We start from the raw sequence: 23,400 nt of genomic DNA, 5'->3' as shown, positions 1-23,400 counted from the left end.
CTAGTTATTCAATGTAATAAAAAAAAAAAAAGAAACCCAGCAAAATCACTTTTTACCTTTACGTGTAACACAAAATTCACACGGTTCAACGAGAAGATTGACACCTCTCACATATGCGTCTAAAGGAAACGTGAAGCCGCTTGTTAGCTTAGCTTAGCATAATGTCTGGAGCTAGCCTGTCTCTGTCAAAAGGAAACCAGTTTCAACCAGCGCTAAATCAATTTAAACTATCCCGCCCCCCCACAGTGAGGGACTTTTTATAGCTATACATTTAAAGCCGACACCAGTTGTTATGGAGATTTATCGGCGTGCTAAGCGACCCACCAGTTGAGAAACACTGTTTTAGAACAATGACATACTATATATATGTATTTAATTGGTATTTAGTTGGTAAAGCTTTCCTGTACCTTGATTAGGAGCTCGGGTTAAAGATAACGGACAGGTGGATGGTTAAAGTTTAAATTCAACAGTCATTAAGATTGGAAGCAGGTTTCCTTTCATACAATAGGCTGATCATTAAAGAAAAAAACGAGGCTTCAACATCACAGTTCCATCCACTGCAATTAATACACATGGCTGCATTTCTTGGCAATTAGCAACAGGGGAAATAATGTGAGAACAAAGCACACCGAGTGGTAATTGATATATTAAAAGATTCCCCAACGACTTTGTTAGAGTCTCCTGCTCGAATGTAACAGGAAATGGATCCAGAGAAAAAGGCAGGACTTCACTTCACTCAACTGATCACAGGAAGGACGCACTTCTCCAACATTATTAAAAAAGCTCCGGGGATTCAGAGTCAATTAAGCTCACACGCAGGGCTGTTAAATCAGGTGTCATTCGCTGTCACAAAGATGATACTTTTCGGAGTCTGATTCGTGCGGAAGCCGGACAGGCGGCGAACGCTGCCAATCAAATCTGTCGAAAATGTCATCAACTTGAAGGGCGAGTGAGTTTAACCTCAATGCAGAACAAAGGCCGTGGATCAGCACGACGTACAGTGAGTCGCCGACAAGGTCTTTGTATCAAAGAGAGAACAAGGCCGAGGGAGACGGCTTTTTTCGGGGGGGGTTTGTAATGTTTGTTTGTTTCGCCAGAGGCTCTTTTCAGAGATTTGGGCCGGAAAGTGCTGCAGGGGATGCAATTTTTGGGACAATTCCTTTTAGCTGTCGACTGCCGATGCAACGACCCGCGTTGCTTGTCCTTGTCTCGTCATTTATTGAGACTTGGCTCTCAGAGCCCCCCCCCCCCCGGGTCCCCGCTGGTCTGGACCTGTAATCTTGGATTCATTGCTGCCCTCTTACTCCTCGTTCATTGTAACAGCCGAGTCTTTCCACTCTCATCAATCATTCACGGCCTCGCAGACGTCTCCAACCCCCCCCCCCACCAAATTGCCAAAATCCAACGTAAGCTGGAAACCGTTTCAACAAAACCACGTTTGACCGTGAAAGGTTGTTTGGTGCCAGCTACGAGTTCCTGTCGTCTGGAAGAAAAAAAAAAAAAAAAAAAAAAGATCTCAGGAAACGGCCTCGAAAAACAGAAGTTTCATCCGCTGTCATCATCCCGGGCCATTAGTGAGGATTTGATGGGTGCTGAAGAAGAGGGAGGACAGGGAAGGCCGTGGTTCAGCAGCCGGTGATGACCCTGGAGGACGGAGGGGGGTGGGTGGGGGGGGGGGGGGGGGGGGGGGCAGATGGAGCAGGACATGCACGGAGGTGAAGGTTGACCTCCTGGGCCTTATCTCGCTGAGGAGATAGAGAGAAGAGAAGAGCAGCAGAGCGTTATTTCAATGTTTATTGAGAGGTTATCAAATCCACACAGAGCGACTGGCGGCCATCAATGGCGTGGGGGGGCGCTCATCCCTCTGTAATTGCCCCCCCCGCCCCCCTGAAAGGAAGGGCTGCGCTTAGACTGCCCGCTGGCTGACTACAGTGTGTGTTAATTGACGGAGCGTTTATTTTGCACAGGGGGGACACAAGGCCCCCGCCCTGCAGGGTCTCTATTTCCAATAGAATCATTTACCAATACAAACAATCGTCCCTGACGGTGACCTGCAGCTCATCCCGGGGGGGGGGGGGGGGGAGGACCTCAAATCGCTCGCCTTCTCATGGAGGACACAACCTCCACGACATGTTACATCAAACTGTTACAACGAAAGCGATACTGAGATACAGGGGGGGGGGGTCAATGAATCATGAATGGAACCGTAGTCCAGTGGGCCACGGTACTCATGAGAAGAGGAAACAGGAGGACTTAGTCATGGAGATGGAAAGTTGTCACGATGGACCGACCAGCAGCACAAATATCTGTGTGTGTGAGTGTGTGAGAGTGTGTGTGTGAGTGTGTGAGAGTGTGTGTGTGAGTGTGTCTCTCGCTGCACTTATAAAGGGCAAGAAGAGGGAATGGATTTGCCTTTTGGGCTTAAGTGGTCTGAGAGGGGATGGATTAAAGAATCATGAGATAAACAATTGAGAAAGCCGCAGTCCAGGCTCCGTCAACACGACGTCCCCATGACATCCACCCATGGACCCAGTTGAGTGGCCTTCACGGGCCTATCAGGCCGAAGCGATTGATTGATCCGGCAGGTGTCCCGTTGCTATCGGTTACGGCAGGTGGCGTCCGATAACAGTACAACCAGCCGCCTCCGAGCGGCTTCTCGCCACAGAGTGACCACCGCGGCGTGATGTCGATGACAGCGATTGGCCACGGACGACGGCGTCTCCTGCGAGTCCTCACGTGCACAACTTCGATCCGGCCGCGGTATAAAAAGGTCACTACGGCGCGTACATTTCTGAACAAAAATCGGATGGAAAAGTGTCAATGTAATTTCAAATGTCAAATACGACGTATTTTTAACTGAGTTTTAACAGATCTTTTCATTTAATTCCACGGCAGTTGTTTCATCATTCATGAGTGGGTTGTGGATTCGTCATGCAGCCTGTTTTCCATACAGTGAAACTCAAAGAAGAACAAGTGAAGAGACTAAAAAGTGCTTTCAGAATGTGGAGGGGATTCTAATCCAGGTGTGCACCGATATTGTCCTTGTCAGCGTTGACAGAAAAGGTCCTTCATGATCCGTTCTTCACCCCTTCTACTCATCGCGCTCCCAAAACACGGATTCTCTGGAGCTCAGACACACGAACATCCGAGAGCGACGTCTCCTGCTTCTTTTTTTCCTCATTCTGCGTATGCATTCAGTGCAGAAGTCACACTGGACGTATACGTGCCAGCATCACACAGGTCCACTGCGATGTCGAGCTCTGTGAGATCTCACAGGACCGTGAGCAGATGGTCAGACTGCACAGTGTCACTCCCCCCCCCCCCACCCACTATCGCCTAGCTGTGGTCAAATGAAAGACGAGACGCAGCCGTCCACCGTCGTGCGTCTGGAGCAGAATTTTAAAATTCTTAGAGATGGTGTCCTAAGCCACGCTAAAGCAGAGGAGAGAATGATGCCGATTGAATAAAAAGGGAATGAAACACCTTTAATTTTCCTGGTCGGAGTTACATGTGAAGATCAAAGTCCTTCTCGTGGGCGATAAAAAGGAAAAATTGCAGGCAGTGGCGGGTTAGCTTAGCTTAGCACAGACACTGGGAACGGAGGGTAACTGCTAGCCTGTGTGAGGTTTGTGCTGCCGCTCACCAGGGTCAATCGGGCGCAGCAAATGCACCGCTGGACGAGAAAACAATCGTTTATTGTTTTTTCGGCCATTTTTCTTCCAAAATGAAGTTCGTTGATCTCTGAAGCGATCCATGCTCCCCGGGGGGGCCCCCCCACATCATTTGCTCCCCCGTTGAAATGATTGAAATCCGCCGTAATTACTGAAGATGGGATTTCAAATGGCAGCATGACAAACGGCCTCGCCGCCGTTTTCCATTTCCTCAACTCAGCGGCACCCAATCGGACGCATGTTGAAACGCTCTCCCGGCACTTCAACAGAGCATCTTTCCAACAACGTCAGATAATCGCCGGGGCAACGGACAAATTGGCGTTTCCCTTTTTTTTCTTCCTTTTTGCCCAAGACACACTTTGTTTCTCCTTCCAGTTGCAAATCATTAAGCCGGCTCGCAGGTGCAGATCTCTGGAGGAGGTGCGGGGGGGGGGGGGGGGGGGGTCAATAAATGCCCACGGGTGGCCTTTCGCCCCTTCAGAAAGAATCAATGGTTTCTAGCAGACAGGAACACAATGCTAAGGGTATCGGCCAGTTACCCGCAGCTCGGGATGAACATGATGTATTGTGCTGTTGGTCTGAAAAAAGGGGGGCCTCTGGTTTCCTCCCCCCCCCGCGGAGCACTTTGTCTCCCTGGATGTAGCTGCTCCACAGTGTATTTTTTACTTCACAACAAATGCTAAAAGCCTGTTGTAAAAGCCGTTCGTTTTGCGGCGGACAAGAAAAAAAAAAAAACTCGCCGTCTCAAGTTGTCAAAAAAAAAAAAAAAAAGATAAAACGCCGCAGAAGTTTGTCTGCTCGCAGCCTTTCAGCGTCTGTGGGGCTCTTTCCAGATCAATTATTCCCACTAAAATAAGTAAGAGGGGGCCATGAAATATTAAAGCAGAGGTTGAAAGCTTCCCTAACCCGGGGGTGTTGTATCTGTTTTATTTTTCATGGCGATGGAGGGAGGAAGAGCAGGAGGAGGAGGAGGAGGCGCCAAGGTCGCTGGGGCCGTTTCCGTGGCAGCTGATTTGGTCCGCCGGCCAGACGAAGACCCCACCCCAGAGTGTGACCCCCCCCCCCCTACTCCCATTACAAGCTTACTGCTACCCAAGCTGGCGTTTATTATTCAGTGCTGCAGCAGCTTCAAACCGGGTCCTCGACACTCTCAGGACGGGACGGCGGCGCTTTCCTCGCCTTTCATCTCGAGCTCAGGCGCCACGAGGGCAGCAGCTCTGCATTCAACCAAATGGGGAGATTTGTTTGCCCCGATTCAGGTCAAACTTCGTTGTGCGCAGCTTGAAGAATATATTAACGGACATCATTTGGAACCTTTCCGCTTTCCCGCCCTCGGGGGCGCGCACGCCGTCCCTACGCTGAGTGTCTATGAGCCAGTTCAAAAGGTCATGTGATTATCATCTGGTTGTTAGGACTCAACGTTGGTGGCCTTCAAAGGGCTACTCTGGTCCGGCTGAAACACATCAGAAGAAGCATGTTCCCGGCCTCTAGTGGTATTTAGCCAGCTGCTCTGAGGGTTCCTTGATTAGTTGTGACCATTTTGACTTTGGCGAATATGTGAATAGCGACTACAGAGGCTTAAAATGAACTATTACTTTTGAGTAAACTGGCCTTTTAAATCCCAGATTCCTTGTATACAGTTTAGAAGATCGCATCCGTGGTACATTTCAAACTTGGATTTAACCTGCTCATGATCCGTCCAAGCTGTCAACATGATCTGATCCCGCCACGAGACGTCAACGCACGTTGCAGAGATGCACTGCGACCGTTTGCTTCCAGCGATGCCCGGCTTCACCCCTCCCCTCCCCCTCCCCCTCCCCTTTTCAAAATCGACTGTAATGGCTTAAAACATAAATCAGTCTGCATCCGGATGCGTAGCCGAAAGAGAAATGCCCAACAGGTGGCGTCCTGCTCTGAACCACGAGTCAAACGCTTTAATTGGCCATTGTTTCCCGGCGCGGTGGCGCCCGCTGAACCTCAAACAAACACCCCGAGGGAAAGGCCCGCCGCGTGGAAACGTCGCAGCGCGGGAGTTACACGGGCGGCGCTTGGGGGGAGGCGGAGTCAGCGTGATGTCACGGCTGATTGAGAGAGCACTGATTCACGTACGGCTGCAACACACACACACACACACACACACTCATCTGCGCTTAAATCAATTCAAACTATCCCTCCCCCCTCCCACAGTGAGGGACTTTTTATAGCTATACATTTAAAGCCGACACCAGTTGTTATGGAGATTTATCGGCGTGCTAAGCGGTAATTTACGGTATCAAGGTCGGAAGGTCAGAGGCCACCGCAGGTCAGCCAATCAGATTTGGGGTTGTTGTTATCACCCTCGGCTCAGGGGGGGGGGGAATTAGTTTGACAGCAGAATCAACAGCTTCCGTGAGAATTGCCGGTTGTCAGATTTAAGGTGGACACGTCCTTGGTGAACATAGTTGTTAAATAATAATTCCCCCCCCTCCCCCCCCCCCCTCACACCGCTGACATAATCTGTTCATCAGAGCAGTAAAGGGAAATCTCTTTCATCATCCATCATTCAAACTTGAGTGCTTTTTATGTTATGTGCAGTTATGGATCCTTTTCATAACCACATATTTGGTTATTGAAGGCTTATGGATAAAATATATATATATTCATATATTTGACCACAACATATAATACAACAGCTAAAGCATTCTGGTCAACTCAGAAAAAATGTAATTTTTTTACTGTAATCCCGATAAGAAAACCGGGAAAGCACAACATTTATGCTACGTAACCTTAATTTAATATCCAATATCTGAGATAATAACCAGCCTTACATCACAATATTGACGTAGTGCTGAGCCCAATAACTACCCTTGCTGCACTGAATGCAATTTTATTGTATTTTTGGTGCATTCCATTTGTATTGCATTTCCTTTTATGTACTTTATTTAATTGAATCTCATCTTTAAAATCACATTCTATTGGATTGCATTTCATCTTTTAGAGCATATTGCTTCTTTTTTTTTAAATGTCATTTCTTTGCTCCTTTTAAAGCACTCTCATCACAATCGCGGAAAACGGAAAAAAGCCGGCTTGCCCTGAAGCCAACTAAACGCCGCACGGCATCATGAACACCGTTTATGGATTTAGTGTCTTACTTAAAGTTTGGTCCCATACAAAAGCATGAGAAGCGTGACATGGCGATTTCGTGGAAGCAAAAGCGTACCTGAACTACTGAAAAGTGGATGAGTGGCGTCCGTCCGACATGAAACACGGCGGGGGGGGGGCGATGAGGGGTTTGTGAGCGCGCACACGTTTGAAAACCTCCTGCTGCCGCGAACCGCCAACGTCACATCAGCGACAACATGTGAGAGGGTTTACGGATCAGATAGAAACATATCATCCTCGTGAACATGTGCACCCCGAGAAAAGAAAGCACTGAAATCAGAGTGTGGGTAGGTGAGGTCCCGGGGAAGCCTCAAGCTGTCTGTTTATGACTGTGTGTGTGTGTGTGTGGGGGGGGGGGGGAGGGTGAATGTTGGACATGGAGCCTGGTGTAAAGCACTTTGAGCGAGACTAGAGAGAGCCACTAAATAAAAGCAAGTCCATTTGCCATGTGGCCCGAAACCTCCGGAGGGTCGGACTCCTTCTTCCCTCTGTGGCCCACATGCATTTTTAAACACCATCACTCCCCCTGAGGAACCGCTGCGAGATGCCTCCACGTTTCGACCCAAAGCGGCTTCCCCTGCGGTCCTGCTCACTGGTCCTGGTTTTTTACCCGAAAAGGACAAACGATTGAAGGATGTCGCCAATTTAAAGAGCACAGCAAGTTCAACTCGTGCAATGCATCAACATGGACACCAAGTTAGTCTCTAAAAGAATTGAACCAATATGCATGTCATAATGAGAGAACATGGCTGGAAAAGGAGACTAAACCAGCATATGTTTATTTATTTTCTATTTGTGTCGCCCTGGAAAGGGAAACTTTTTAAGCGTCTTTGTGTCGTTTCAATGCCGGCGGGGGAGCGAGGAGCTCGAGGTTCTGGGGAAAAAAAAAAAAAGGGAGTAAAGCCAAACAGACTTCATTCGCACACACACAATATTAAAGCCAGTGGCGAATCTTTTTTTCCCTTTAATCAGGGGGCTCCTCATACGTCAAGCTTTAGAGATGCGAGTATGAAAACAATGAACCAAAATGGACAGCCCCCGCACTTCAAAACCTCACCGAGAACAAAAACCAATCGGAACCGAGAGGAGCACAGTTAGCGGGGCTTTAAGCGGCGGCGCTGTGGCCTCTCGTCATCAACAGAACTTCATCCCGGGCACACGGGCGCCGGGCCCAGAAGCGGCGGCGAGGAGGCCTAATTGAACTCCCTGTGATTCCCTTCTCAAGGGCCGTTCTCGGTGCTCGTTATCTTACCCTTGTCCCCCCCGCGCCCCCGCCCCCGGTGAAGATCAGATGACTTTGCTGCGACTTTGAACCTTCCCTCTCCAAACAGGTCACTCCAGCTCCCTCCTGTCCTTTCATCTTCCCTTTGGCTTTTATGAATAAGCCGGGGCCTGCGAGGCGCCGTTGCATCACCTCAGACATCAGTGGAGGCTCCGGATCCGGGCAACTCGCCTCTCATCACGTTTGTGGTGCTGTCCACAGACTGAATATACAGGTGTGTATATATATATATATATATATATATATATATATATATATATATATTTGTTTTTCCCAGTGAGGGCGAGCGCACAGAATCTGAGCAAGAGAGCCCAACGTCACATTTACCGCTGGACATATTTCCTGGTGCTTAGTCTCTGAAGTGACACACACACATCAAAAAAAGAAAAAAAGGAAAGAGGGGGGGGGGGGGGGGGGGGGTTCTGGGTGGTTTCATATCCAGGTGTCATTCGAACTGACATGCAAAGCAGCAAAAGAAGAAAAAAAAGAGAGAAAAAATGGCATTCAGGACCATGAATTGAAGACGCAGAACCATGCACCAGCCTTTAGACCTCGATAGGAAAATATATATATATTCAAATATACACAGACCACTTTGCCTGGTGTGTATGAAGCCACTGCTAGCTGCGGATTAGCTTAGCACAAAGACGAGAAACGTCAAAGGTACCGAATAGCAGCACTTGTATTTCACACAATGTCAAATCCTTTAAACACATCATTTTAAAGAGATATTGTATTTTTTTGTGCACTTTAAATGTGTTTAATATTTCGACCAAAAGGAGTAATTTATCCATTTTTTTCACAGGTTTTTGTGTTTTGTTTGTTCGTGTCCCTGAGAGGGACGAGAGTGCAAGCTTTGCAGCCACGAATTACAGTGCGTGCTTTTCTTCCCGGTTCCATCCAAAAAATAATAAAAACCACCCAACCGTGTGTGGAAAAAAACGACTCAACCGCTGTTGTTCTGGTGCGTTCTGGAAGCAAACGGAACAACCAACATCCACGTGAGACACAAATAAGGCCCCGTTGTGGTCCTCACACGGGTCACCCGTCCAAAAGCCTGTCGCCCTGCTGTCGCTTATTCAGCCACGCGGTGATGTGCTTCATGCCCCCCCCCCCTCCCTCTCCCCACCTCTGTAAGACATCAGTACAAACCAGCACCGGGTCCCTGGGCTTTGAAGTCGGTTTCAGAAGGAACATCAGAAGGCTGCCGGGGCACAGGTCCACGGGTGACACGCCACGTTTAGTCACGCGGCGTTCCAGAAGTGTGGCACCTCATTTTTAATTGCCGCGGTGGATGTGTGGGGACAGGAACGTCGCCCAAAGCGTCACCGTTATAATCCGAGATGATGGTTCATTTATGACGAATGGTGGTGAAAAAGACGTGAGGTCATACTACATTTAGTACACCCACTCTTCGGAAAGGCTCATGTTACACAACGCTTCACTGCCGTCAATCCGTCAAATCCCACCTCTAACACCCGCCCGCCCACGCACACTAAACCCAATTAACTCCTCAGCTTCAGCATTGTGGTGTTTTAAACAAACGTTAACACAAACCCCACCGCCGAAAGTGTCGCTGTCCTTCTGGGATTTCTTTCTGCCATTGTTCCATTGAGGGGGTGCAACGACCGACTCGATTAAGTTTGTGCTTCGATGCGGAATCTTTTCTCTTCCGTCTTTCCCCGGGTTCACCGGGCTCACGCGGCGCCGGGAGGGTGGGACTCGCAGGGAGCTGGAGGCGGGAAAAAAAAAAAAAGAAAAACCCGCTTTAACATTCAATAAATTAACGTCCAATTCATAATCCATTCACCTACACTTGACCTCATCCGATAAGGGTGCGGGGTCGGAGGACCGGGGATGCACCGGATTAGAGGACTTAACCACGCCGCGAATAAAGTTAATACTCGCACGACAAAAAAAAATAAGATCAGATCAGCGGCTGATCCAAACAAAATCAAATTGTTTTTTTCTCTCCATTCAGCGTGATCTGTGATGTTGTTCCAAGGGATGAAAAGAAAAGCCACAACCCTCCAGTGGCAGATGTGAACATCGCGAATGAACCTTTTGAAACGGGATTCTAATTGAAAGGGACCTCACGGTTCTCCTTCACGGTAATTGCTGGTTTAATCTACTAGTTCTTCAAACCACCTGGACACTGACATCGCCCTCTAATATCTGGCAGAGTGGTTCTTCCCAAAAAGAAAACATCTACATTCAACTCAGACTCGTCTTATGAAAGCATCCTTCAAGGGGTACTTAAAAATCGAGCGGCTTAGGGGAGATGGAGAAAATGACTGTGTGGTTCGCAGGAGCTTCTGTTGACTTCTTCTTAAGGGAGTTTAACTCAAGAGAATAAAACAAAAGAAAATATAAGAGCCCGCGTCGTACTTTAATCCGACTTAAATAAAGGCCTCCCCTCTCACAAGCACCCGGCCTGTAATCATTCCGTCTTTGAATCTCGAATGGGAGGTCTGACAAAAGACATTTTTAACACACGCAACAAAGAGAATTAAGAGGAGTGAATGCTAGATTTAAACATAACTTAGGAGAGACCGACCTTGAGTCAAAGTGCTACTTCAAAAGGTTATTTGCCATCTTCCGAAACGCTTCATCTGCTTTCTTCATGAACACAGTTACCTTCTAAAAAGTGGGGTGGCCACCAGAAGGAAACATCACGGCCTCCTCTCTCTCCGGAGGCCAACGCCTGCCCTGCAGTCCCCCCCCCCCCCTCGGATTGGTGGCTCACCTTGACATCTCCAGCTAATAACCCTCACCGAGGGCTTTGGATTTTCCGGGGCTTGGTGCGTGTGCGTGACATCCCTGTGATTGAACTAATCACGGATTCTCCGATGTAATGGAGCAGGTCGGCCCGGAGATTGCAGCCCGAGACGTCTCGGCAGAAGGACCCTGCGTCTCGGGTGTCTCCCGCAAAACATCCTCTTTTTTTCCATCCCTTGCACAGTCCACCGTGTATATTCACTTTTTGTAATTACAATTTACATTTTCTGCCAAGAATTCCTATGTAATTCTCCTGTAACCTGCAACCTATAACCTACTAAACAGGGCAGAGAGCAGGTAGACAGACGGGTCATTTTACCAGATGCTTTACTACCGCTTTGTATCGGAGCATTTGATGTGTTTATTGCTTCCTGAACTCAATAAAACTTTTTAACAACATCGCCAACCTTTAAGGTGCAACGATGTCCTCGTGGAAATGAAGTGTTAACTTTTCACTCGCAGTCATTAAATGTGCTGTTAAAGTCTTCCACAAGCAGGTTCGTGTAAGAGTCTGATTGGCCGTGGTTTTCGATGCTGCTGCTCATCTCATCCCCCGAGCATCTTTCGTTTCATCCTCTGTGCATTTGCACTGTAAAAACACGGCAGCTATTTCAGGGAGTGCGAGGCCGGTGTTTTCTCATTTGCAACTCCCTCCCGGGGTTACTCTCCGAACGGAGCCTGTAAATGTGTCATCCGAACAGCAGGAGATAAACCGCTGTGCTTTCTTGCTTCTGGAGCCTCTGAAGCCTACCTTTGATTCTTCCTCTGCTCGCAGCTTTGCACTGATGCCATCTGGCAGGGATGGAGAGCCGGTGAGCTGGAGGAGAGAGAGAGAGAGAGAGGAGAGGGGCGGGAGCAACATCTCCCGATTAATCGTGTTGATCGGTCGATCGGGGGGGGGACTGAGGTCCGTTAACCGGCGGACGGGTAAAAAAAAAAAAAAAAAAACTGAGAGGACTGAAAGTCAGGAGCGAACACCTGCGCCGAGGTCAGACTGCATGAATTCATTCTGTCCTCCTTTGCAGTCGCGAGGGGTTCATCTCTATCCCCGCACCAGGGGGACGGGGGGGGGGGACAATCCCACGTTTGACTGACATGTGCACCAACAGCAGCAAACGCGGCAGCTGAGGTAGCCGCGGTTTGTGTTTAAATCCTAATGAGCTGTGAGATCAGAGGCTGCACACAAACAACCACGACGTCTCTCGCCAGCCGCGTGGTTTCTCTTTTGTGGCCCGAGGCGTCGAGCACAATAGCAGCAATATTCATTACATGCAGGCGTCGGACATTTCTTCCCGTATGTATCTGCGGATTAAAATATTGAATTTGTTCCTTTAATTCTTTCGGGCCTCCGGTGGGCTGTTTTTAGTTGTTTCACCCCCCCCACAGCTTCAATTTGATCTCAAGGTCCATATGAACGAAAAAATGTGTTTCTATTGTTCCCTATCAGGCATAATGAAAAATGATAAGTGTTGTTAAAAAAAAACAAAAAAACTAGTATCTGTGTGTGGGAGGGACTGGGATGAGCAACATCACGCTAGATACAGACTTTAAGTCAAAATGCAACTCAATACATTTTGTAAAAGCAGTAAAATGAATGAGAAAACCTTTAAGTGCAGAAGCAAACCTACTCGGGAAGTTTTTCATATAATGATGAAGAAATAAGACATTGGTCGCCTCACGTTTTTAGTTATTTAGAGTCAATACAGTCCGAATATCTATTAAAAATGTTGTTTTCCTCTTTGTGGCAAAAAAACCTCGCAGAAGGCAGCTAATCTAATCTAATTTAAAACAGATATCTCTCCAGTCACTGAATGTGTAGTCAGTGAAAAGCATGAACCCTCCTTCCCTCACAAAGCCAAAAGGTACCCATGAAATATTAGAGAGCTTAATTTTTGTGAACAGCAATAAATCACACCCGGATGGAAATAACCAGTTCTTCCAGTTGGCATCAGAGTTCATCCAGCCACTCTGCCCCTGGCTCTGCGGTTTGCCCCCTTCGGGAGAAGTGATTATTTTTTTTATTTTTTCTTCCTGTGTTCACAGATCCATATTGAGGAGAGGAAGGTTACACGCTGTGACTGCAGCAGCCTGCTCCCTCCCGACAGCCTGTGGGGACTCGAGCTCTGATATTGGAGGCGGACTCTCTGCTCCGTCGGTGTGTGTGTGTGTGTGTGTGTGTGTGTGGGTGCAGCAACATGCGCAGGGTGATGGAGGTCTCAGGAGGGGGATGAGCAATTTTAGAAAATAAACCACACCAGCTGAGTTGCTGTGAGTGGAACAGCCACATAAAGCCCATAGCGTCCGCTGCAGCTGCAGTTGCCTGCTTTGCATTTATTCATGTTTTGGACGAAAACAGGGTCTTTTTCGATTCGATTTAGATAAACATTTTCTTCAGTTCACTCCAGTGGACTTAATGTAATACCCAGCCTTGGTTTCGTGTTTGCATCGAGTGTGCTTAGGTTTTGTATTTGTGTTCAGCTCTCTGATTTTATATGCAGGAGTTTTCCCACAGCTGTGCCAGTGAGATGCCATTAAGCGGCTCTCCGAGCAAAACTTCCCACTTCTGTTCTTTTGATCAGAAACAAAAACATCTCACAAACACAAACAGTCTTTATATCGGCGCAGATGAATGGAAGCTTTCCGGCGACTCATTGCCACGTACCGCTATGAATAGATTACCCTGCGTGTGAACCTGCACTCCGTGGAACAAGTCCTCACGGCGGCTGTGTACTAATCAACAGCTATTCAGAAACACCAAGGCTGTATTAAACTGAGGTACTATCTCTGCTCTGCAGGTCTGAGGAGTTTCAGTTTGGGCCTGACGTGGTCTGTCCAAACAGTGACCTGCGTCGAGGCCATGCAGGACAATCTGAGGTATTTTTATTTAGCCTCTTCCATCACTTTCGAGGGATTAAATACCGCTAAATGCAAAAATAAAACACATTTTGAGCAGTTGCCTCCTTTCTTTCAACTCCCTAAATTGTGGGACACAAAGCACAAAGTAAACATAACCCGCCGCGCCGAGCGGGGGGGGGGGGGGGTCGCTTAAAGGCGGCCCAACGGCACCAACACAACGAAAACCTGTCACCAACCCCAACGCGGCCAATACATCACTCAGCGCCGACGTGATGCGGGGCCAGGGAGTCCGGCGCTGGACATTGGATCCGTTATTTATCACCATAACCGCTCAAGGGAGGAGGCAGACCGGGGGGGGCGAGGAGGGAGGAGTCGTGTTAGGTAGAAGCCCATATCTCCGTTGGGGTGATGGATGGGGGGGGGATGAGGAGTAGAAAAAGGCCCAGTCATGGTGGCAATTACGCCGGTCGGACGGGACGCGTTTGAAGGACACAGCGGGAGGAACGAGTGATTCGAGCTGGAGGAAAGCAAAGCAAATGATGTTCCGGTCTTGACCTTGTTCCAGTGACATGATATCATCTCTCTTGTTAATTTTAAATGATTCCCTGCCTGGGAGCCTTTTTTTTATATTGCCTTTTTGTTCATTAAATCTCATGAAATTGGTCATGACCTCATGTCTCACTGCTGGAAGGTTAAAGTCTATCAGCTGTGGCCCTTTTTGCTTTTCCTTTGGCACGTCATCAGCTGGAGTGTAGCGCTTACATCCAGACGGGGGGGGCAGATTAAAGAGCTATTTTCAAGCTTGGGTTGAATGAGGATCCCGCTGCACGCATTGCTATCGCAGGTGCGCAGGTTTCAACATTCTCTGCAATGTCCTCAAGATGTCTGTTAAGCCTCCAGCACGCACACAATAAATGAACGTTGCGCTGAAGCTGCGCTCCGAGCCGAATGCTAACGGCTCCGTGCTAACGCGCGTCCTACCACTACGTTGACGTGCCGCCACTTGGAGCGCAACTCTCACCGGGATAACCGTCTTGGTTTAGCTCGTTTAGCATGCTAAAAATTAGCTATGGGTGCAGAAACGCTTCATCTGCAACTCTCCTCTCATCCTTAAATCGCAGGCGCTGCGGCGTTCAGGCCAGTTTTGGCCTCCGAGGCAGAGAGAACAGCGTGAAATCCAATGCAGAGGCTTTTCAAAACGTGATTAGGTCCGACTTCCGATTTTTTAGAAGAGTTGGCAAAAAAAATTTTTTTATAATCTCTTACTTTTATTACTTGGGCCCGAAGTTTCTGACTTTCACAAAACTGCATTGTCTCCCCCGTTGATCTCATCAGCGGTGGTCAAAAGGCTTTGGGGACCCCCCCCCCCCCCCCCCCTGCGGACTGGAAGAAGCCGACTCGGCACTTCCGCGCGGCATCGCCAGTGACCTCGAGCGTGATTATGGGGAATTGGCGGAGGATTTATAATATCCGGGGCCGGCCTTCAAATCTCCTCAATACCTGCCAATTCTTTCTCGCCGTTTCCCTCGTGCCCCTCGTCTTCTCTCTTCCTCCCCATCACACGCCGCCGTCAATTTCCTCCCCTCCCAGCGCTACAAAAAGAAGCGGCGCCGGGGCCGCGAGGAGCCGCTTCGGCGGGACTAAATCCAGTCACACTTATCAGAGAAAAATAAATGAATATTGATCTTAATAAAGATCCACAGCGCTGCTTCAATGGGCTTTGAAAGCGTTTTTTCACAGCGTATTAACATCTGTCACTCGCGCCACATCAGTGACATTGGGGGGAGGATTATCTAAATTGGCCGACTGGGAGGCATTCGTTTGAGCAGAGTTTAAGATTTACGAGATCTATCTCCTTCTTCGGAGAAAATATCACCATCTTCAGACACAAAGAGATAGCATGTGCTGCCTGATGGGCAAAGCTGTAATCAAATTAGGGAAAATCTGGATGGGAGCTGCTCACGCTTTATCTTAAGTTGCACAACCTTCAGCGACCTTACGTCTCAGAGAGCTCTTTAAATGTGCATCAGTTAGAATATTAAGCCAGATACTAATCTTTCAGATACCAGGGGTCACAATCTTAAGGACAAATGTGACATTAAAAATCAACCACTGTGTTGGCAGCAATGAGCAAAGGGGTATTTTGAAAGAGCAAGAAAACATGGACGTTCCATGGCAATTGTACACAGTGATGCTGGTATTTAAAGACCCTTTTATTACTTATGCGAGTAATGATACAACAGGTTACACCTTGTGTGTGTTAATTATTTTCACGACACCCAGTCTGCCGTCGAAGGCCCGTGATTTCTGTGCCGTGTGGCTCCACAGATTTGGGGCTTAATATGCAACGCCCTTTCAACTTTTATGATTAACCTCCCCGACTGCAGTGTTGGAATGACACACAACGAAGAAGTGAAGAAAACCTCATCATCCATGTTGAGAAAATTCAAAAGTGAGCTGAGCAGATGAAAAGAGGAACCACTGAGAATGATTATTATCCCCACCACCCCCACATCCCATATTGCGATCCATCTCCGTGAAAGGCCACAGGAGTCTGTCAGTGATTCTATTTCCATAGAGCGGTTTAATCCGGGCTCTCAGGTCCACTGCCTCTCATTGTGTTCCCTGTCATTATCCTCCGCATTACCAGGGACCAGAACCGCATCCCCTCGTGTTCGCCAGTCCGACACAATTCTGATCCGTGCTGCTCAGAAAGCGCGACTGTCGGTGTGGATCCTTTGCTGAGTCTCTCACGAGCCGCCCTTCTGATGATGGAGTTCTTCCCGGGTCTCCCAGAGCGTCCCGCGCACCGTTTGCTTTACTGTTGGATGGCTAGTGTCCGTTGGGATTAAAATTAGCTGTCCTAGCTAGCATGCTAGCATGCTATCAGGCTCCCCTTTCCCTCTCTCTCTCCCTGGGGGAAACCTTGTAAAGGTCACTTTTATCCTGACAAGAAAGTGAAAGCAAGCCGGCGAGACCCGCCAACCCTGAACAAATGATGCCAACGGTTGCTTTTTTTGCAACAGTGAACTACAACTGCAGAGGTCACTACTGTTTAATGCTTGTTTATGTTTTTCTATTTTTATTTTTATGAGCTAATTATGGACATAGACAGACCTGTTACATTAAAGTACCGATACACTCAGATTAAAAAACCCAATTGTGGTCTTTTTTTTGGGGGGGGGAATATCAATTTTGACAAAAATGAGAAGAAACAACAAGGATGTATATTCCAGTTTCCCAGAGAAAATAGATTTCATTTCAGCTCAACTTTAAATGGATGGTGAGAAGCCGCATGAAATGATGCTCCTGACAGATGTGAAACCGGAGAAGTGACGGGTGTTTAATGTTGTGAATGTAGACGAGAAAAACAAAACCATCACTGTCAATCATCACGTAGAGAAATCCAAAACACCATCTTCTTCATGTCTTCTTGCTCTCCCACACACACACACACACACACACACACACACACAGGAGTTTGGAGTCGGCCTCGTCGCCATAACAACCTCGTCGCGCAGACCAAGCTCGCAATGGGCCATGCATCGACGGCAGCCGAAGCATCCCCTCTGCGATCAGGCCGTTCAGCCTCTCATCGGGGGCCGCGAAGCGCGATCAGATCCACCTCGAAGGAAACGGACGCACGCCGCCACTCTGCATCTGATGGGGGCGACGAGCGGCGAGCGGACGGGTGCTCGGCTGGGAGTTGGGGACCACTTTGCAAAAGGAGAGGAGCGTGCACAAAGCCCGCATGCAAAGACTAATGTGAATTAGGGCACTAAATAATACCATGAAGCTCCTTGGATACCTGGTGCTGCCGCATTTAGGCTGAAAACGTGCTCCCTTGTGCACTTCACGGCGCAGCTTGCATTTTTCACGGTGTCAGACCCCACTAAAGACGGCAAACGGCCCCATTTCTTCCCCTCATCCGGTCATTTGTCATCCGTGTGTAAATCTCTGGAATCTCTCCTCTGGGTGTTTTTGAATTATTCAAAACGGTGTTTATTTTTGCACCGATTACGTAATCAAGTTGCATGGCCTGTTGGGCTGGTTGTTTATTGTGAGAAGAAACCTTTGCGTTCCGTTCTCCAGCACTGTGCCGAGCTCTGTTGTGTGTGGCGGAGAGGGAAGCGTGCCGGTGTGATGCAGCCTCCTTTCATGGAAGCAACAAGAGATTTCAAATGGCCTTTTCATCCAAAAAAACAAAAAACAAACGCTCTGTTGTCCTTTAAACTTCCACAGCGCACAGCTCAGATTTGTCAACCTTTGATTTCAAAGTGCTCTTACGCAACCCCTTTTCTCTCCTCTCCTCCTCCTTAAATATCTCTGAGACACAATGAGCTTAAGTGAATGTATTTCATCACGGTTTTGGAAAAGTTTAAAAGCTCCTCCCGATTAACAGCCGTCACAGGAGGTGCACTTCACACCGAGTTGTCAGCGTTTGATACGTTATGAGGCCTTCCCGATCATTCGCAGGACCCTTCTAACTGCCACATGCGTCTGTGATGGGACCGCAGTTCATTCTCCACACAACAAATTGCGTGGCGCCTCGCAGCGTGATGGATCACATCTCCGGACTGCATTTCCGTCCCCGGAGGAATATTTTTCATTTTTTTTAAATGCACGCAAACTGCTCCGGCCTGTGACGGCCTCCACCTCCTCCACCCAGGCTTCCTTCCTGCTTCCTGTGCCTCCTGTGGCTGAATGCGGATTCTGTGATTCTTAATTAAAATGTGCTTGCTAAACACTGGGCTCCTCTCACCGGGGGGGGGGGGGGGGGGGGGGGGGGGGAGGAGCCCAGTGTTTAGCAAGCACATTCATCATGGCGGGCTGCGGTCGATTGATGGTGTCAAAAGTGACTTCACTGTTCACTCCCCTCCACGCCGCCCTGATGGCTGATAGAGTTTGGACGGAGTTTCCGCGTCTTTGTCGCCTTGCAGCTGCTCCTCATTTTTTTTTATTTATATATTCTACATTTCAGCCTCAGAAGCTATTTATTGCTTCATAACGGAAACGTCTACCACGGAAATGATCTAGCGGCTCCGCGATTATCGTTGAAATGGCGCAGCAGCTTTTTCTTTTCATCTCATTGAGATTCAAATGTCAAATATGAACACACCCCCCCCCCCCAACAAATTGTGAGTAGTAGTCGAACCCTCCTTCTTCTTTATCTTTGCGTCCTTTGATCACAGCTCAGCGATTCTGGTGAAAAGCATTTCGTGTGCAGTTCATGGGCGCCGCGAAACCCGGCCCGTGACTCGCCGAAAGATGAAGAAATGGATCGGTGCGTGCTGCACGTGGCCGCTAACGGTGCCGCGTGAGTGACATCTCCAATTAGCTCTCTGCGCTGTCTTTCGTCTCGCTCGCTCTTTTGTGTCCCGACAGTTTCAACGAGAGGCAAAATTAATCGAGACAATCGTTGAGCCGTCATTACATTATTTGTCCTTTTTTTTTTTTTTCTTCTCCTGTCACATTCTCCGATGGTTTGACGATGTGTCCTCAACTTTAATGAGTCTACACCATGTTTATTCATCAGTTTTCATTTGTTTCTGTCACGTTATGCCACATCCACAGCCATTTGCATACTGCAATTATATCTCAAATAAAGGGTTGCAAGCTGGCATATATACAGTAGCAGTCATAAGTTTGGACACACTTCCCTATTCAATTGAATGAGAAAGTGTGGCTGGTACTGTGTGTTTCAAGGTGAGCTGCAATATTAATCCAGCGACACTAGAATTTCAGTTGAATAAATCAACGAGCTCCCACCTGGCAGGAAAAATGTTGGGATTAATCGCTGCAGTGTGGGTGATTCACCACCTGCAGACAACTCATCTGCAGATTGTAGCACACCACTGTATTACGCAAGTATTTGATATCGGGCACAAATTACAGTGTTGAATTGGTTTCCCTTGAGCTTGCATTCTATGAGGAGGTTCCTGGCGTTGCTGCTGGAATCGAGGAGTTACGGAGCAGGATAAGAAGCAGCCAGCTTAAATCTTACCGCAGTGACTTACAGCCCAAATGTCCCATTTTCTCATTCATGCAGATTTATCAAAGCCAGAAATGACTGAATACTCAAATAAATCTCATCTCCTGCTGCTGATCAGCTGCCGCAGGGAGTGATACAGCACAGAAAAACACCCAAGTTGTTGTGAGTAGGAGATGGTCAGACGCCCAAATGCAACACCTCCCTGGCTTCGTGCACTTGCAGAGGTCCAAGCAGGAAAGCAGCAATCACAGGACTTTTAACCACAGGACTTGAGCTGCAGCGTTTGACAGTCACTGACGTCCTCCCCCAAAAGAACACGCCACGGGTAAGAAAATAACCTGGAAGTAAATGCCACTTATTTCCCCCCCCCCCCCCCCCCCCCCCCACGGTGAGATGTTTTCAAAACTCCCAGGGTGTCAGAGCTGGATGCGGCAAGCTGGAGAGAAACAAATAGTACGAAAGCGGCGGAAAAGGACGAACTTTGGGTGTCGGCCTCGTGACTAATTTGATGAACGTGATGACGTTTTGAAATCCGTACTTATTGCACATGGGCTACATTCTGTAAAACGCCCTCTGGAGACCTGCTGGTACCTTCCACAAGCCGCTCGGTCTTTGCTTTCCAGCATTTCCCTCCATGACTAAATGCGGTCGTGCCGGGCCGCTCCCAAAAACAAATGGATGTGTTTTCTGCAGGCTGCCACCAGACCCGATTTATTTGTTGTTGTTGTTTTTTTTTTGCTGAACCAAGCAGACCGGCTCACGGTTTGTCATTTCAGACGCCTCCTGTACGTCTCCCTCCTCTGGCGACAGGGTTTTTTCAGGAAGACAGATTGATGCATCGGCCATTCTCTGCAAATAACCTGCTTCCGTCTGCACCTAGTCCGCCTGGGGCCCTTGTTTCAGAAGACAAACCACACCTCAGCACCGCTCCCGTTAAATGTGTTACCTTCCCGCTTTATTTCCTTAATTTTATACAGTTTCTTTGCCTGACAAAAACACACCTGTGTTGTAGATGTTCCTGTGTGAGCCAGACGAGAGGGCTGCAGACGCACTTTTTGTCTACTCACATTCTGCATGTAGAATGTCGTCAATCAGCTTTGCTTAGCACAATGACAGAAAAATGTCTCTTTTCAGTAGGTAATAGGTTCACATCCCCTTCAGGACGGTTGGTGGCAGTTTCAAAACATAAATGTCAACGTATGTCATTTTAAGCTATTTGACCAAGGACGGTTCTTTCTAGAACAAATGAAGCCCAACGATGGCTTTATATATCAAGTTTAAAAAAAACACATGCAAGACGGTAAGAAAGACACCGTGTCCTAATCAATTCTAAATGATGTACAAAGCGATCAGGGAATAGTGTTTGCCAGTAGTACGTTTGTTATCTTGCTGCACCTGCAATATCAAAGATTTGTCCTCCAAAACTGCCGCAGTGGAATTTCTAAACCAGAATGCAGCGTTGTGTTTTTCCTGTACCACACAGACCTTGAAATTGTATTCCCAGTGGGAAATGTTATTGATAATATAGAGCCTTTGATTGTGTGGAGGTGAGAAGGGAGGAGACCGGCCTAATGTAGTAAAAACAATCTCCATCATCGAGTCGTCTCAAGCTGGTTCTAAAAGGCCCATCAGATGGAGGGGGGGGGGGGGGGGGGTATCCCACTCTGCAGCAGAATGACCGAAATGCATCCACCATGTTAGCTAAGAGCAGAGGTACCGTACAAGTACAACCAGTTTAACCAGTGGGCACGTTAGATAGAATGGACTCAACACATTGCTCTTTAATATAATAGAATGAGTCATCCTTATGATGCTAATCATCGTCGCTGCATTACACCATTCACGACAAACACCAGAGACTAAAGACGGCCTGAAACACCATGAAACAAGTAGAAAAAAATATATGTTAAAGCGGGATGACCACGGGGCCGGAGAGCGTGGTATTAATCATCACGCCGCAGCCTCTGCCCCGAAGCTGTGGAGGACCTCTCCCCGAATACACACACACACACACACACACACACAGATTTACACACGCACGCAATGAGGTAGGAAAGAAGCGGTTCGGAGCGGACGAGAATCATTCCCATGTTGTATTGATAAATCTGCGCCGCTGTCCTTGGTGCTGAAGCAGCAGACCGATTTGTAGTTCAGGCGTCATAGTTAAAAGCTTCCCGTTTAAAAAAACAACAACAACACTAACAAACGACCACAAACGTGTCACAAATGTACTCTCCAAAAGAGGAGGGTATAGTTATCTGGTCTTACTTGGGGTACGCGTGCAGAGGTTCACCTCCGAAGTCAAAAACATCAGAGGAGGGCAGGACTCAGACGCAGGGCCTTCAGGTTTTCCAACAGTGCTCTTTAATCCAAGAAAAGCCGTGCTCCAACAACAGGTAGACTTGACACTCAACAATGACGCGACAGGGGACAACAGGCACACAGGGCTTAAATACACGAGAGAGGTGCAGGTGATTGGACACAGGTGGAAACAATCAGGCAATCACAGGACAAGGCAGGAAGTGAAGCTAACCCAGGGACACAAGAGACATGAAACTACAAAATAAAACAGGAAGCAGATCCAAACCGTGACAGGATAAGGACTATAGTACATGGGATTGTGATGTCACAGATTTTTCTAAATATTTTTAACAGGATTTTTCATCATTCATGGCAGTTAAACGCATCGTTGTGCGAGTGCCTTGCTGTACCAGAGATTACAGCGTATTAACAGAGACGGTCTGTAGCTGAAGGGAAAACGCACAAATTTCCAAATTGTGGCCACAAGGATTCATGTTTGCCAATTATCTTGTTAGGTTGAAATCAAAATCATCCTATAATGGGATATGAGCAGAGCTGTGCCAACAACTACCGATAAAAAAAATGATCAAAATGAAGTGAAATCAGTCGCCCAGAGGCATACGTTTGACTAGATTACAGGGTAACTAAATGGTATCTGCGGAAAATTGGGTTTCCATTGTGAAAACCATCATTGTTGAGCTAATCTTTATCATCTGTGAGCTCCGTGTCCACTCCAGTTGTCACGTTTTAATTGAAACCTCTGAAGCACCGGAGAAGGTAATAAATTAGGTGAGTGGTTTGTTGATGCCTGGCAGCTTTAAGTAAAAGAGGCATCGTTGGATAAATGTTTAAAAAAAAAAAAAAAAAGATTTACTGGCAGTAATCTGTCTGCCTCCTGGCGTCTTCCTCTCCGTCTGATAATGAGGTGCCTCCAAACCTGCCCAAGGGCTTTTGAATATTTTCAGCTGCTCTGCCAAATTTGCAGTGAATAACTTTTAATTATACTCCCTGGTATGAAGGAATTGGCAGGATGTGTTACAGGTAACAACAAATGTGTTTTGGCCCACATTTCTGCAATCACGTCTTCATCTATGTTCATTCATGTTAACGTAGAACATTGTTTTAAGATGCTTCGTTTACATCGTTAAACAGGTGGATGCGCTCGTTTCCAAAGTATTGGCTGGTTATTAACTTAACTGATCGGCGGAGTCAATGATAAACGGCATATCAATAGAAAAGGAATGATTGATGACGGTCATTAAATTTTCGTGACAGGGCTCTGTCACAGGGAGATTTCTCCCATTGATTTTAGAAGAGGTCGCGGGACATCAATTATGCCAAAGACAAACCGATGATTAAATTGTACACCCGAGCTTAAT

At 47.7% G+C, this 23,400-nt stretch overlaps 1 long non-coding RNA gene across 1 annotated transcript; it reads right to left on the bottom strand.

Annotated features, from left to right (window-relative positions):
- Positions 1-7,634: 7,634 nt before the first annotated feature.
- Positions 7,635-22,110, bottom strand: LOC119198774 (uncharacterized). Its single transcript, XR_005114556.2, has 4 exons — positions 21,989-22,110; positions 11,624-11,689; positions 9,657-9,826; positions 7,635-7,686 (listed from the first exon to the last, which is right to left on the bottom strand). It is a non-coding gene; the product is annotated as an uncharacterized LOC119198774 (long non-coding RNA).
- Positions 22,111-23,400: the final 1,290 nt, after the last annotated feature.

Source organism: Pungitius pungitius, chromosome 19 (genome assembly GCF_949316345.1).
Source record: "Pungitius pungitius chromosome 19, fPunPun2.1, whole genome shotgun sequence".
Classification (NCBI taxonomy): domain Eukaryota; kingdom Metazoa; phylum Chordata; class Actinopteri; order Perciformes; family Gasterosteidae; genus Pungitius; species Pungitius pungitius.
This window is presented reverse-complemented; position numbering and strand designations above follow the sequence as displayed.